General features: G+C 44.0%; 1 long non-coding RNA gene across 1 annotated transcript in view; it reads left to right on the plus strand.

The window, feature by feature from the left end:
• The first annotated feature begins 453 nt into the window (after positions 1–453).
• LOC147584537 (uncharacterized) overlaps positions 454–14,015 on the plus strand; it is a 32,165-nt gene continuing 18,603 nt past the window's right edge. Inside the window, exons 1-2 of the long non-coding RNA XR_015250746.1 lie at positions 454–566; positions 11,391–11,608. This is a non-coding gene — a long non-coding RNA (uncharacterized LOC147584537). The remainder of the gene's footprint in view (positions 567–11,390; positions 11,609–14,015) is intronic.

Here is a 14,015-nt window from a genome sequence, read left to right on the forward strand (position 1 = left end):
AGTCAGTTAAGCTCCGACTTTGGCTCAAGGCATGATCTCACTGTCCATGAGTTCAAGCTCCACGTCAGGCTCTCTGCTGTCAGGTTCAGAGCCTTAAGCCTGCTTCAGATTCTGTGTCTCCTTATATCTCTCTGCCCCTCCCCACTCACACTCTGTCTCACTTTTAAAAATAAATAAACATTAAAAAAGAACTGAAAAAAAAAAAAAAGAAGTATACATTATTTTCACTGGGAGAGAAGACTGCCAAAGAGATTCCAGGTACAACTTGATGGAAAGAGGGATGAGCCTTGTCTGGAGGGTGTGCTGGAGCGCATAGGTGTGAGACCACATAAGTACACACTACATGTTCTGTGAGTCTCATTCATAGAATAATGGAGGCTGTAATGCTGCACAGGGCATGCCCCCTGTGACGTCACCCCATAGTTTATGACATGGGCAAACAGAATGCTATCGTGATGCTAGATGGGACCACCCTAGAAGACCGGGGGTGGGGGAGAAGCAGAAAAGAAGGATACAGGGCTCTCTGCCTCCCCCATGGACTAATAAATGTGGAAACCAGGACAGTGGTAAGTAACCTAGAGAGCAAATACAAGGGTTCAGGTCGTCTACAGCCACCAAATATTGCACATAAATGTACTTATATGTCCTAGCCTTTGGATATATCATGAGGTCACATGTATGGTAATGTTCCCAATGCACTGCTTTGGGCACTTAGTAGCAGGAATTCCAAAGCTTTCTGTCCCCGGGTTCTCTGGCCCGTAGGTCCCTTGAGGCTGGTGGGGGTCAGAGGTGGGAGGTAAAAGACAAACTGTACATTCTTGAATGACTTAACTTTTCCAATTCATTAAACATACTTGACACATGGTGGGCATGTGATAGTGTTGATATTGTCAGCTGGTTGTGGCAACGTGGGTTCTCCAGGGGCAGAAGCTGAGATGGCGTTTTGGGTATTAGGTAGATTTCTATTAGGTATCAACTCCTGTGACAGGATGGAAGGACTGACAGAGAGAGAAGTCAAACCGTGACATAGACCAACCCAGAGGGGACCTCTGGAGCTGACCCAAGACAAATGTGTAGGACTTTATCTCCTTGAAATAAATGGCCAGCCCATGTTCAGTCACCAAATGCAGACTGCCCCAGGCTGGGAGTGACCTCAGGCAAAGAAACTCTGCAACAGAGGCAGAGCCTAAACAAGAAGCTGGAGGCTGTCTGCTGATTGCACTTCCCAAGGCTGGTAAGCAAATCCTGCCTTGAAGAAGGATCTCTCCATCATGCACATCGGTGTCTACCATGCTGATGGGTTAGTCCAAACCAAGGAGGAGGGTAAAGAGATGAGAAGATGCAAACATGTGAATGGGACACAGAGCCACCTGTGGTGTAAGGTCAAATCCCACTCTTGCTCTTGAGCCTAGAAGACACCGGAGTCAGAGGTCACTTGTTCCCATCCAACCTCCTCTGCAACAACCAGCTCCATGGAGCCTCCAACAGCCTGACAGTCCTCACCTCTTGCAACATGATCCCCTTGACCTGGGCCTCAACTTCCTCAAGGTTGGTGAGGCATGGGACCACTCAGTGCCCACAACTTATACAATCCAGAATGGGGACAGAGGTGGGCAAGATCTTATTTGACAGCCCAAATATAAATTCTTCTGCCCTTCTCTCAAAAGACACGTTGGCTCTCCCAACTCCCTATCTCTGCTCTTTCCCCGACTCCTTTGATTGCATTCTCTAATAAAGCCATAGCACATAACCTCCTGCCTCTTAAAGAACCCACGTAAGAAGCTTTATTTCTTAGTTTAGGACAAAATGTGTCAGGACCAAATTTTCCCATGCAGTAAAACATCCAGGCATGTGCAAGAATAGCTATGGATAGTCCAAGACCTCAAGACTGTTGCTGTATAGAAAGCAAGTCCCATATGGGGAACATTTAGATTCTGATCTTGCCCCTTGTAGTCAGAGGTTTAATGAATGCAAATTTGCCTTAAAACCTTGCCTTTCACTATGACCAAACAATTAAAAATTCAGGAAAATACTTAAATCATTTTCTTCCCAAGTCAGAAGGCTGGAACTACTAAGCATGCCTGTGTTTCTTCTTTGAAGGTGAGGAACTCAAGAAGATAGAGATCAAAAACGTTTCTATGTCCCCAACTTTTTTCTGGTATCTGGTGTCCAATAGAGAGGTATTGCTACCATTGGATTGCTTCCATGTCAGTCAGACATCCAGCCTCCAACACACCTACAAGACCACTTCCAGATGTGCCTTCCTGAGGAATTCTTTGCGGCTATGATGGACTGGGCCAAATGAAAACTGAAGTCTATTATACCAAGCAGTACAGTTTACAATTCCAAATATTACCAGACCAATGTGATGCGCCCAATGGAGCTTCTTGGCAATGGGCTTATTGTCAAGCATCACTCATAGTTCAGCAGTTGATTTGCACCTACATACACAATAATGTAGCTGAATCACCAGCTAGAGATTAAGTGTGTCTGCTTCTCCCTCTTTAAGTCACGGAGAGCCTTTCCACCTAAAGGCAGAAGTGCTGGAGTAGCTGATGTTGGAATAGCGCTAGGGTTCTGTCAACCAAAAATTGTCAGGAGGCAAAGATTAAGCAGAAGTGTTTATTTGTGATCAGAGAATTGCAATTCAGCGTCCACAGATTTGGGCAGCAACCCAGACAATATCCCACTAGGGAGCAAAAATCAGGGGCTCTTAAAGACAAAAAAATTTTAAGTTGTTTACAAAACATTTTGATGGGTGTTGGCAGAAGAAAACAAATCAGAGCTAAACAGAAGTGGTTGCTAAGGCTCTCTCTACGCAAAGGTCTGTTACTGTAGCAACTTGCAAGTCTTCAGAGTTCTTGGAGTATTTGTGGTTTGGCCTAGTTCAAAAATTCATGGTTCCACCTGGCGAGGACATATGGAAGGCCCAACTCCTTAGTAGCCTCCTGGCTCCATTTTAAACCCCCACCCCACCCCAGCATGAGCGACTCCATTTTATATCACCTTTCACAGTCTCACTGTTGGAAAAAAGAGCAGGATCATCAGCCTTTCGGTGTCCAAGATTGTTACACTACCAAATACCTCCAGGCTGCCCCCAGATACTATGGGGTGTTGATGCACCGGGACAATGGGGGTTGGTTAGAACCTGCAGCTACCCTCAGCCAGAAGGTGAGGAACCCATACTCTAGTGATGAGCTGGGACCCAAGAGAAGGATGGCAGCATTCATTAGAATGGCCTAAAGCTACAGCAGCCATAAGCTCTGTGATCTCTTTGTCTCCTTCTGCTCTCTCCTCCAAGCATCCAACATGACAGAAACAGAAGCCTCACCACAGAATTCAGCATGAGGCTCAGAGGGCGTAATAAGAGATCAAGAGGGCTTGTCAAAACGTCAGGCTGCCATTGCACAGAGCCCGAGACAGCTGTCCAGATGTTTACACTCAGATGTCTCCTGACTTGGGACTCCCCGTGCTCTCTCCTCCTGTGGCCATAGCTCCTTTCAGGATTCTGTGGTCAGAGACATTATTTTGAAAGGACATTTTGTCCCCCAATGGGCAGGAGAGAGAAAACAAGAGGAGGGCCAGCTTCATTTGAAGGTGGCAGGGTGGGGGGGGGGGGGGCAGGAGCAAGAGCCTGGGGCTGAGAAAGAGGCCACTTGAATCCAGGCTGTCCTTGCCATGGGGAGACAACTGTGGGTGTCCAAGTAAGGCCCAAACTCCTTGGAACTGCAGAGTTCTCGGCTCTGAGAAGGAGAGTGTTTTCCTGTATCAGAAATTTTTAAAGTTGTTTATTTTATGGCATAGCACTCTTTATTCAAAATGGATTTTGAAAAAAAGAAGGAAGCTGCTGTTGTTGAACTTGGAAAGGAGACCATTGAAAACTAATGGCCTAAAGAATTGCTCAAGTCCCTGACTGAAATGCCCAAGGGCGCCTCCGTCTTATGCCCTGCACTCCCCACCCCAAAGGGTAGATGGTGTTCTATCCACCATGTGGCCTAGATCCAACCTTATTTTGAAAGGAAATTTTCCCCCCAACAGGCAGGAGGGGGTGGCGGTGGTGAGTGTTAAAGTTGTGAAGTGATATTCAAACACTGGAACTGTTATTCTGTCCTGGAGGGAGAGAAGAAAGCTGAAACATGATCCAAGCCATGCTTTGTGACAATTAGTTGAAATGTGGCCATGGCTGGAAATCCCTTGACAAACAGGAGAAGAAAAAGTGCATGGGAGGAAATGAGAACCCTATGCATGGCTCTGTAGTTGAGATCCTCAGTTTGCTCGAGGTTACCAAGGACTCCTCTGTTCTGCAAGAAAGTTCTTCAGTCCCTTGAAGGTCTTCCTCCTATCATTGAAAGACACCTTCATTCCACCTTGGCTCATCCTAACAGATCACGAATTCAGAGACCTTCATGGCTGGATGTCGAAGGCCTCCAGCCTCTAAGAACCTCCTTCAGCATGCTGCCAATAGCTTCTGAGGGTCTGGTTTTCCTTAGACACCAGGGGAGGGGAGCTAGGTAGATCCATTTGGTGCCTCCTGATTCACCAGCTTGTAAAACATAAAGGTGGAATTCTAAGCATGCAGCTGGCTCAGAATCACTAATATACAAATCTTTATATATACCTTGGGAAGTCAGTCAACCAATTAGCACTGAATGAACTTTATGGGAGTAACGTAATATTTAAAGTATTTCCCAAGTGCTACATCACATGAATGGACAAATCAGAATCGATGAGGGGCTGGAGTGAATCCTGGAGACCTCCTGTTTGCCCAAGTTGGTAGATGATGTTATGGGTAAAATTGTATGTTATGGGTAGAATTTCAACACATCACTTTGGGGAGGATGGGTCATATGTTGAAATCCTAACTCAGAACCTCAGAATGTAACCTTATTTGGAATAGGATCACTGTGGATGTATTAAGAGGACATCGTACTGGAGTAGGTGGACCCCTAATCCAAATGACTATTGTGCTTATAAAAAGGGGGAATTTGGACCCAGAGACTCACACAGGAAGAACACCATGTGAACATGGAGGTGGAGACCAAGGTGATGATCTCTGATCAGGTTACAAGCCCAACAAACACCAAAGATTGTCAGGAAACTACCAGAAGCTAGAGGAGAGGTCTGGAATAGATCCTTCCCTAAAAACAGCTTCAGAGGGAACACCTGCATTTCAGATGTCTACCCTCAGAATTGTAAGACCTCACATTTCTTTTGTATAAGCCTCCCAGTGTGTGGACTTGAGTTACAGCCATCCTAGCAAACTGGTACAGTTGGTGAGGAGGTCTGGGAGTCCCAGGGGTGGAGCACGGATGGCAGAGGGAGAACGTTTGGTGGCTCAGAGCAGTGTCTGTTGACCAACAGGGATGAAAGCAGTTCAGTATTTTCCAATCAGTTTGACCATATCTTTGCACACAAGCTGATTGTCTGGACTGACTGGAAGATCACAGGGGTGGGGAGGAGGTGCTCACAGTGTCTCACTTCCAGGGATGTGTAAGAAGGTGAGAGAGAAGTAGTTTTCTGGAGAGTTAAGGATGCACTGTTTTTTTTTTCTTTTAATATTTATTTTTAACAGAGAGAGAAAGAGCATGAGCAGCAGAGGTGGGCAGAGAGAGAGAGGGAGACACAGAATCTGAAGCAGGTTCTAGGCTCCCAGATGTCACCGCAAACCCCAGTGCAGGGCTCGAACCCACGAGCTGTGAGATCATGACCTGAGCTGAAGTCAGATGCTTAACTGACTGAGCCACCCAGGTGCCCCCCGGAATGCACCTGCTTTAACAGGGGGATTGCAGATTTTTACTGAGGGCGATGTTAGTTTTGTGAGGAACTCGAATTCCATTTCATATTGTGCACCTACTATTAGCTGCTTACGTGCACTAGGCACTGACAGAAGAAGCAGAAGCCTGAGACTCAGCCTCTTGCAATTTCTTGCACGTTACTTGCAAAGACAAGATTATGTCATTTGAAAGAGAACTTTACATTAAACAGTCAAAACTTAAAATTTAAGTACAATATGATGCATAAAAGTTGTTATTTTAAGAGCCAGCTCAGGTGACTAAACTTGGATTAAAGATTCCGATCAGTGGCACAAAAACAGACACTCAGATCAATGGAACAGAATAGAGAACCCAGAAATGGACCCACAAACATATGGCCAACTAATCTTTGACAAAGCAGGAAAGAATATCCAATGGAATCAAGACAGTCTCTTCAGCAAATGATGCTGGGAAAACTGGACAGCAACATGCAGAAGAATGAACCTGGACCACTTTCTTACACCATACATGAAAATAAACTCAAAATGGATGAAAGACCTAAACGTAAGACAGGAAACCATCAAAATCCTCAAGGAAAAAGCAGGCAAAAACCTCTTTGATCTTGGCTGCAGCAACTTCTTACTCAACACATCTCCAGAGGCAAGGGAAACCAAAGCAAAAATGAACTATTGGGACCTCATCAAAATAAAAAGCTTCTGCTCAGCAAAGGAAACAATCAGCAAAACTAAAAGACCACTGACAGGATGGGAGAGGATATTTGCAAACGACATATCAGATAAAGGGTTAGTATCCATGATCTATAAAGAACTTATCAAACTCAACACACACAAAAAAACAAATAATCCAGTGAAGAAATGGGCAAAAGACATGAATAGACACTTCTCCAAAGAAGACATCCGGATGGCCAACCAACACATGAAAAAATGCTCAACATCACTCATCATCAGAGAAACATAAATCAAAGCCACATGGAGATACCACCTCACACCTGTCAGGATGGCTCACATTAACAACTCAAGCAACAGATGTTGGTGAGGATGTGGAGAAAGAGGATCTCTTTTGCATTGTTGGTGGGAATGCAAGCTGGTGCAGCCACTCTGGAAAACAGTATGAAGGTTCCTCAAAAAACTAAAATAGAACTACACTACAATCCAGAAATTGTACTACTAGGTATTTACCCAAGGGATACAGGTGTGCTGTGTCAAAGGGGCACATGCACCCCAATGTTTATAGCAGCACTATCCACAATAGCCAAAGTATGGAAAGAGCCCAAATGTCCATCAATGGATGAATGGATATAGAAGATGTGGTATATATATACAATGGAGTATTACTCAGCAATCAAAAAGAGGGAAATCTTGACATTTGCAACTACGTGGATAAAACTGGAGGGTATTATGCTAAGTGAAATTAGTCAGTCAGAGAAAGACAAAAATCATATGACTTCACTCATATGAGGACTTTAAGAGATAAAACAGATGAACATAAGGGAAGGGAAGCAAAAACAATATAAAAACAGGGAGGGGGACAAAAACATAAGAGACTCTTAAATATAGAGAACAAACAGAGAGTTGCTGGAGGGGTTTTGGGAGGAGGGATGGGCTAAATGGGTAAGGGGCACTAAGGAATCTACTCCTAAAATCATTGTTGCACTATATGCTAACTAACTTAGATGTAAATTTAAAAAGGAAAAAAAAGAAAGGAGAGATTACCAAGGACTAAAGTCAGGGGTGGGGAAGGTGGAGTTATTCCTTCAAGAGTGCAGCAGACATTTTCAATCTGGATGTAACTCATACTCTTCATGAGTACAGAGGTTATTTTCAATTTGGGGTAACTCATAGTAATGGGTACAAAGAATTTTGAATGTAATTAATGCCACTGAGTATATTCTTACAAATATTACAAGGATAAATGTTATGTATATTTCTTCACAATAAAATTGTAAAAAAAAAAAAAAGAAAAAAGAAAAAAGATTCCTATCAGTCTTGGAAGCTCATTTGTGAGATGGACAGCCGTGAAATACTCAGGCTGATAGTTCACATCTTTTTCTGCCCCTCCTTCCCCGGCTCTAGTTTGCAAGTTGCTCAGAATATTTGGCTATGAGGGACACCTGGGTGGCTCAGTCGGTTGAGCATCCAACTCTTGATTTCAGCTCAAGTCATGATCCCACAGTTGGTGAGATTGAGCCCCGCGTTGGGCTCTGCGCTGACAGTGCAGAGACTGCTTGGGATTCTCTCTCTCTCTCTGCCTCTCGCCCACTCATGCTCATGCCCTCTCTCTCTCAAAACAAATAAACATTTAAAAAAAAAAAAAAGAATATTTGGATGTGAGCATCCCTCTCAGATTGCGGGCTCTTTCTAAAAGAACCGGAACATACGTGTGGGCTTTCCACTTGTGTTGTCAATGTTATTCTCCCAATTTCTTTTAAGTCTCCGTGTGGACATTTTTAATTCAGTTTAACATTTTAATTTTGTTTTCTGTGAGCCCTTCCTTGTTGTGAAATGTTAGGGTGGTTAGTGTGTATTCCATTAACTTCCGCTCAAGCCTATGGAGGTTTCCAGTTTGCTGAGGGCACATGGATGTGGGCCAGACCCATAACTGTTGGCTGGGCGCTGACCCTTTCTAGCAACCGCCGATGGGGTGTTCTCTGTGTGCTGAGGAAAATGGGTCTGACTGGCAGGAAGGGGAGGGAATGGGCGAGGCTGAAACGCAGGCAGCAACGGGTCTTCCCAGAAGAGGCAGAATTTGCCAAGGGACATATGGGGACATGGGGCCTGCCAGGGACATGGGGCCCCAGTCACACCAGGGTGGAGCAGACTCAGCATTACTTCCTCCAAATGCAAGTGTATTTAAACGAGGAGGACAGGGACAAGTTCCCGTCCCTCCCAGGGAACTCTTGACTCGCTTTAATCAGATGTTTGTGGGCTCTTGGCCTGGCACACAGAAGAGCAATGACGGAGAGAGAACTGAAGAGGAGGAGGAGGGCATCAGGAAATGGGTGTGACCATGGTTTTTGTTCCTTGTAGTTGGACTCTGAAGATTTCTGAAAATGGTCACAACCTGTTTTGTATGTTTCCAGGATAAATGAAGTTTTCTTCAAGGTCATGTAACACTTCACAGTGAGGTGGGGGTGTCTCTCTCAACGATGCCCATGGTGCCCCGTACAAAGCCTTGCACACATTAGACATTCTGGGAATGTGTATCTGCTAAATTTAGATGAATTCCTAAAGGTCATGTGTGTGCGTGTGGATTCCGTTTTTATAAGCTGGATTGCACTTTAAAAGCATATGGGGAGCACATTGAAAGGAATACTGCATTGGCTCATTTTGTGAAATTAGTATCCACTTCCTGATTTGTTTTATAAGCAGAAGTAGGCTTGTATGGTTTCCTTAAAAACCAAGCACACAGATGCTCTGTTCCCCCTCTGCAAGGTGATGGGACAGGACTCGGCAATTTTGGATATTCCTTCCAATGCTACAATTATAAAGCCTTAGAAACTACTTCCAGTTAACATGAAGATTTAGAAATTGAGAGATCTGGTTGCCTTTTCTGCTTTGAGCAACAGGGGAAAATAAGTAGAGTGGTTCTTCTCAAGTTTTGTCATCTTTCCATTTACTCATCACATACTGCAGTTACGTTCACCTGAAATAGCAATTATTTGTAGTAAGCCACATTCACCTCTCACATGATGCCCATCTCTACTCTGGATTAGTTTCATCGCTTGCTTTTTGATATGCTTTCTTGGCTACAAAGAACTGAGCTCTGGGGCTCCTGGGTGGCTCAGTCGATTAAGCGCCCGACTTCAGATCAGGTCATGATCTCACTGTCCGTGAGTTCCAGTCCCGTGCGTCGTGCTCAGTGCTGAGTGTGGAACCCGTTTCAGATTCTTTCTCTCCCTGTCTCCCTCTGCCACCTCCTCCACTTGTGCTCTCTCTCTCTCTCTCTAAAATAAATTTTTAAAAAAGACAAAGAGCTCAATTAAAAAATAAAATTTAAAGTAGTTTTAGATTTACAGAAAAGTTGTAAGAGTACTACAGAGGGTGGGTTTTTTTAAGTGAGAATGAGAGTGTGTGTGTGAGTTGGGGAGGGGCAGAGGGAAGGGGATAAAGGAATGCCCAGCCTGGTGCCCGATGCAGGGGCTCAATCCCACAACCCTGGGATCATGACTGAGCTGAAATCAAGTGTCGGACAGTCAACTGACTGAGCCACCCAGGCAACCCAGTACAGAGGGTTCTATACCCAGTATCAAGTTGTCCCCAGTGTCAATATCTTACATTAGTATGCACAATTGCCAAAACTAGTGAGTCAATACATTATTATTAACTAAAGTCCATACTTTATTTGAATTTCCTTAGTTTTTACCTGATATCCTCTTCTGTCCCAGGACCTCATCCAGGATATATTATATTGAAACATCCTTTCTCCTTAGGCTCCTCTGGACAGGACAGGTCCTCATATTTTTCTTGTTTTTGACCTTGGCAGTTCGAAGGAGTATGGGTCAGGCTACTTTCTAGACTGGCCCTCGGTTTGGGTTTGTCTGATGTTTTCCTCATGGTCAGGTTCAGGGTTCTTAAGAGGGACACCACCAGGGCTAAGTCCCATCCTCACCACAGCACATGCAGGTTTCATGCTGTCCACTGACATCAAGCTTGATTACATAGCAGTGGCAGTGTTTATTGGGAGGTCTCCAACCGTGCCCCCCTTTCCATGTTGTACTCTGGACAGAGGTCGCTATGCACAGCCCATGCTGAAGGGATAGGACGTTTTGAGAGTATTGATTCAAGAGCAGAGGACCCTACATGAATTGTGTGAATTTCTTTTGTACAGCAGATTTCTCTACTCTTATTTCTTTATTTACCCACTCATTGCGTCAGGGTGGACTCAGATATTTATTTTCTACTTTGGGTTATAATCCAATACTCAGTTATTTATTTCGTTGCTCAGATTGTTTCAGGCTTGGCCTCTCTGAGTTCTTTCAGTCAGCTCTTTCTTTTTTAAGTTTTTCTATTTTATTTATTTTGAGAGCGAGAGAGTGGGGCTTAATCTCTATCCTGGAATCATGACCTGAGCCAATATCAAGAGTCAAATGCTTAAATGACTGAGCCACACAGGCACCCCTTTAAGTTGGCTCTTGAGTCCCCTTGACATGCACCCACCATCTTTTTTGAGCCCTTCCTTACTTCCTGGCACCACAACATGTTCCAGGCTCATCTTGTATATTCCCAACCCCAGCCCTAAGACCAGCCCTTTCTCCAGTGAGCCCTGTTCCCTTTTATTGAAGAATGGTGTTTAGAATCCAAGATCTGGGTGCTGGGTGTGTTCACTGCCACCAGGGTGTGGCACTTCTTTCCTTTTGCTTCTTCTGGACCCTCTTAGCAGACAGACTAAAGAAGTATGTGGGCATGCCAACTAATGTATATACGCATCTAGAAATAGTACTATACATGTCCATCTGTATCTAGAGGAAACTAAATGTTCATACTAATGTCTCCAATTCTAATCCATTGCCACACATTTTTAGACATTGCAACTGTGGAGAAATATAAAGCCAACCTGACTTCCGCCCTTCTACATAATTCACGTTTCCTAACAGTTTTGCTTATCTTTGAAATTCAGCCAATTCACCAGGCCATATATTGGAATTCATCATTATCACTGGACCCTGACTCCATGAGATGGACAGATGTGTTTAGAGGGCAAGCCCAGGAGGCCACCTTCTCTATGACTCCCAGCTGAGCCCCACGGTGGTGGCTGAAATCTTGGGACAAGGAATTCTTAACTTCAGCCTTTCTTACTGCCCAGCTGAGGGAAAACCTTAGGGCAAGGAATTCCAAGTAAGGAATCTGTAATTCTTTCAAAGTCACTCAATTTTAAAATTTATGTTTAAATTTGTGCAAAGGAAAAGTCACTATCTGTGTGGTATACAGTTCCATGGCCTTTGACAAACATATAGAGAAGTGTACCTGTGACCACAGTCACAATAGGGAACAGTCCACGTGCCGCCCAGATGCCGTCCTGTTGCCCTTTGTAGTCAACACCCCCCCAACCTTTGTTAACCACTGACCTGTTCTTCATCCCTATAGTTTTGTCATCTCCAAGATGTCACATAAATGGAATCTTATAGTATGCAGCCTTTTGGATGTGGTTTATGTCACTTAGCAAAAATACTTGGAGATTTCTCCATGTTATTGCATAAAATCACTTGCTTTTTTTTTTTTAAGTTTATTTATTTATTCTGAGAGAGAGACAGAGATCACAAACGGGATGAACAGAGAGAGAGGGAGAAAAATCGCAAGCAGGCTCCACATTGAAGGCACAAAGCCCGATGTGGGGCTCAAACCCATAAGCTGTGAGATCGTGACCTGAGTCGAAGTCGGACACTCAACCGACTGAGCCACCCAGATGCCCCGTAAAATCACTTACTTTTAATATTGCTATCCAGGTACTACATCAACATAGTTTAGATTTTTGCACTAGTGATTCCCTTGAATGTCTGTATTAGTTTCCTGAGGCTACATAACAAATGACCACAATCTTGGGGACTTAAAACACCAATTTATTAACTCACAGTTTCTAAGGGTCTGGACTCCAGGCACATCTTGACTAAGTCTTCTTTCTGTTGAGAGTCTCACAAGGCTGCAAACAACATCTCATCTGCTACCTCCTCTGAGGCTTACAAACCTCCTGTAAGCTCACTGGTTATGGGTAGAATTCAGTTCCTTGCAGCTAGCTATCAGATTGGGGTCCTTGCCCTGTCAGCACATTGACTGTAGGGCAGTGAAACTGATTTCAGATTTCTGACCTCCATAACTGTAAAAGAAGAAAGTGGTCTGTTTTAAGTCACTAAGTTTGTGGTAATTTGTTAGAGCAGCAATGAAAAATGAATAAATACATCGCACATTAGAAGTGAAGTAAATTGTGGCACAAAAACAGACACATAGACCAATGGAATAGAATAGAAACCCCAGAACTAGACCCACAAACGTATGGCCAACTCATCTTTGACAAAGCAGGAAAGAACATCCAATGGAAAAAAGACAGTCTCTTTAACAAATGGTGCTGGGAGAACTGGACAGCAACATGCAGAAGGTTGAAACTAGATCACTTTCTCACACCATTCACAAAAATAAACTCAAAATGGATAAAGGACCTGAATGTGAGACAGGAAACCATCAAAACCTTAGAGGAGAAAACAGGAAAAGACCTCTCTGACCTCAGCCGTAGCAATCTCTTCCTCGACACATCCCCAAAGGCAAGGGAATTAAAAGCAAAAGTGAATTACTGGGACCTCATGAAGATAAAAAGCTTCTGCACAGCAAAGGAAACAACCAACAAAACTAAAAGGCAACCAGCGGAATGGGAAAAGATATTTGCAAATGACATATCGGACAAAGGGCTAGTATCCAAAATCTATAAAGAGCTCACCAAACTCCACACCCGAAAAGCAAATAACCCAGTGAAGAAATGGGCAGAAAACATGAATAGACACTTCTCTAAAGAAGACATCCGGATGGCCAACAGGCACATGAAAAGATGTTCAGCGTCGCTCCTTATCAGGGAAATACAAATCAAAACCACACTCAGGTATCACCTCACGCCAGTCAGAGTGGCCAAAATGAACAAATCGGGAGACTATAGATGCTGGAGAGGATGTGGAGAAACGGGAACCCTCTTGCACTGTTGGTGGGAATGCAAATTGGTGCAGCCGCTCTGGAAAGCAGTGTGGAGGTTCCTCAGAAAATTAAAAATAGACCTACCCTATGACCCAGCAATAGCACTGCTAGGAATTTATCCAAGGGACACAGGAGTACTGATGCATAGGGGCACTTGTACCCCAATGTTCATAGCAGCACATAGCAGCACAAATTATGGAAAGAGCCTAAATGTCCATCAACTGATGAATGGATAAAGAAATTGTGGTTTATATACACAATGGAATACTACGTGGCAATGAGAAAAAATGAAATATGGCCTTTTGTAGCAACGTGGATGGAACTGGAGAGTGTGATGCTAAGTGAAATAAGCCATACAGAGAAAGACAGATACCATATGGTTTCACTCTTATGTGGATCCTGAGAAACTTAACAGGAACCCATGGGGGAGGGGAAGAAAAAAAAAAAAAGAGGTTAGAGTGGGAGAGAGCCAAAGCATAAGAGACTGTTGAGAACTGAGAGCAAACTGAGGGTTGATGGGGGTGGGAGGGAGGAGAGGGTGGGTGATGGGTATTGAGGAGGGCACCTT

Source organism: Puma concolor, chromosome A1 (genome assembly GCF_028749965.1).
Source record: "Puma concolor isolate L17-30 chromosome A1, mPumCon1.1.hap2, whole genome shotgun sequence".
Taxonomy (NCBI): domain Eukaryota; kingdom Metazoa; phylum Chordata; class Mammalia; order Carnivora; family Felidae; genus Puma; species Puma concolor.